Source organism: Arachis hypogaea, chromosome 7 (assembly GCF_003086295.3).
Source record: "Arachis hypogaea cultivar Tifrunner chromosome 7, arahy.Tifrunner.gnm2.J5K5, whole genome shotgun sequence".
Classification (NCBI taxonomy): domain Eukaryota; kingdom Viridiplantae; phylum Streptophyta; class Magnoliopsida; order Fabales; family Fabaceae; genus Arachis; species Arachis hypogaea.
The window spans coordinates 68,720,301-68,723,065 of record NC_092042.1 but is presented as its reverse complement, the minus strand read 5'-3'; the positions used below and the strand labels follow the sequence as shown (position 1 = coordinate 68,723,065).

Genomic DNA, 2,765 nt, shown 5'->3' with positions numbered 1-2,765 from the left:
CTCAATTAAGCCATTAACAAAAGAAAGCTTGCTGAGGAGAGACCAAGACAAGGGGCAATAGCTAAAACTTCTCCCCCCTTGAGGTCATTCCTCTTAACAAACTGGAAGAAGAGGAAGAAAGTGAAGAACATGTCAAGCTAATGACATTAAAAGAGCGCTTGTTGGGAGGCAACCCAACCTTGGGTAACATTTTATTTCTTTGTCTAGTTCATTTTCTCTGTCTGTTTTGTTTAAATTTCAATAAATTGGCATATGGTTACATTCTAAGTTTGGTGTTGCCCTGCAACAATTTGTTCTCAATCCCTTTGGATGATTGCATCAATTCTACATGGAAGTGTCACACTAAGATTCTAAGTTTGGTGTGCCACTTATTTTTCTATGCAATTCATTCAGCAACACCACTTGTCTGCATAATCATATTGCCTTTGCATTGTTATCTTTCTTTTGTCTTGATATTTTGTTTTTCATTCTCTTTGTTTTAGTGATTTCCTTGTTTTTAATGCTTTCTTTTATTAACTGTTTTTGTTAATACATCACCAAGAGATCCTTATTCGTGACAGATTCTTGGCTTGGTGAGTGTATTTAACATGTAACAGTTTCATTTGCTTAGTTTTAGTTCAAATAAATTGACATGTGATTGCATTCTAAGTTTGGTGTTGCTATGCAACAAAATTTGCTTCCAATCTTTACTGGACACTTGCATCAATTTCAAGTGAAAGTGTCACACTATGTTTGGTGTGCCACTTATCTTTTATGCAATGTATTGTGCACATCCTTCTTACTTTAGCAATCACAATGTCTCTGTTTCTCTGTTCCTTCATGGTTATGTTAATTTTGCTTGCTTAAACACATGCACTACTAACAATTCATTGTGTAAGACACTCATGATCCATCTTAGCCCCATCACCACTGTTCTAATTGTTGCTTGAGGATGAACAAGCATTCTGAGTTTGGTATAGGAAGGAGAAGAATGGGAGGAAAATCACAACAATAAAGCAGATGAATTACAAGGTTGTAAAGTTCCTTTTCCTCTCATTTGTTTCCAGCACTTTAAATTACATGATTGTCTTTATCTTCTCTGTATGCATGTGTGGTATGAATAAGCATAGCCTGAATTTTGATTTGCAACATGTTGTTGTGATATTATGACTACCAACTTGAGTTTTGTGAACTCAACAGCAATAAAGTATCATGATCATAAACAAACAAGGAATTAAAGAAGAACTTAGCATGTGCATACAAGTATTGGAAGGCTAGTATGATTAATTGTTCCTCAATTGCATTAGATTTTATTTAATTAAAGTTTTCATCTGGTACGTTTTGTGAAATCTTTGGAAATCATGAAAACCTTGAAGTAAGCAAATGCATATAAGGCAAGAAAGTAAAAGGGGAAAGAATGAGAAAGCTGAAGGCTCTGAGTACCAATGACAATTTCATTGTTAAGTACTTGTGGTGTTTATGTATCAAGCAAAAAGCTTGAAAACAAAACACTTAGAGTCAAGGTTAGGCTCAAAGTGCAAATGCACTCCCTCAAAGCTCAAGGCTTTGAGCATCAATGATTAGAGAGTCAAGAAAGGAAACAAATGAGCTTAATGAAGTCCTCTAATTAAATGCTTGTGGTGCTTATCTATCAAGTGGTAATACTTGCACTCTCCTTTTGGATTTTCTTCTGTATTGCTTGGGAGAATACTGGGAGAAGTTTCAGGGACTTTCTTACTCAGCTGGCCCACTTGTGCCTCCAAATTTTTAATTGATGATCTTGTTACACTCATGAAACTTAAAGTGGCCTTAGACAGATCAGAGACTATGTTTGATAAGTTAGAGGGGCTCTGTTCAGAATTCTCTGTCTGTTGCTGAGAAGATGATAGAAAAGGCTTGTTATTGCTTAGCCTGTTTCTCCACCATTGTTAAAGCCTTGTTGAGGCTTTTGTTGATCCATCCATGAGAAATTTGGATGATTTCTCCATGATGAATTATAGGTGTTCCCATAAGGTTCACCCATGTAATTTACCTCTGCTATTGCAGGGTTCTCAGGATCATAAGCTTCTTCAGAAGCTGCCTCTTTAGTACTGTTGGATGCATTTTTCCATCCATTCAGACTTTGAGAGATCATGTTGACTTGCTGAGTCAACACTTTGTTCTGAGCCAATATGGCATTCAGAGCATCAATTTCAAGAACTCCCTTCCTCTGAGGCGTCCCATTATTCACAGAATTCCTCTCAGAAGTGTACATGAATTGGTTATTTGCAACCATGTCAATAAGTTCTTGAGCTTCTGCAGGCATTTTCTTTAGGTGAATGGATCCACCTGTAGAATGGTCCAATGACATCTTGGAAAACTCAGATAGACCATAATAGAATATATCTAATATGGTCTATTTTGAAAAAACATGTCAGAATGACACTTTTTGGTCATCTGCTTGTATCTTTCCCAAGCTTCATAGAGGGATTCACCATCTTTTTGTTTGAAGGTCTTAACATCCACTCTAAGCTTGCTCAGCTTTTGAGGAGGAAAGAATATATCCAAGAAGGCCGTGACCAGCTTATCCCAGGAGTCCAGGCTATCTTTAGGTTGTGAGTCCAACCATGTTCTAGCTCTGTCTCTTACAGCAAAAGGGAAAAGCATGAGCCTGTAGACTTCAGGATCTACTCCATTTGTCTTAACAGTCTCACAAATCTGCAAGAACTCAGTTAAAAACTGATAAGGATCTTCAGATGGAAGTCCATGAAACTTGCAGTTCTGTTGCATCAAAGCAACTAATTGAG

General features: G+C 37.0%; 1 non-coding gene across 1 annotated transcript; it reads left to right on the top strand.

The window, feature by feature from the left end:
• The first annotated feature begins 2,389 nt into the window (after window positions 1-2,389).
• Window positions 2,390-2,493, top strand: LOC112704643 (small nucleolar RNA R71). Its single transcript, XR_003155258.1, has one exon. It is a non-coding gene; the product is annotated as a small nucleolar RNA R71 (small nucleolar RNA).
• Window positions 2,494-2,765: the final 272 nt, after the last annotated feature.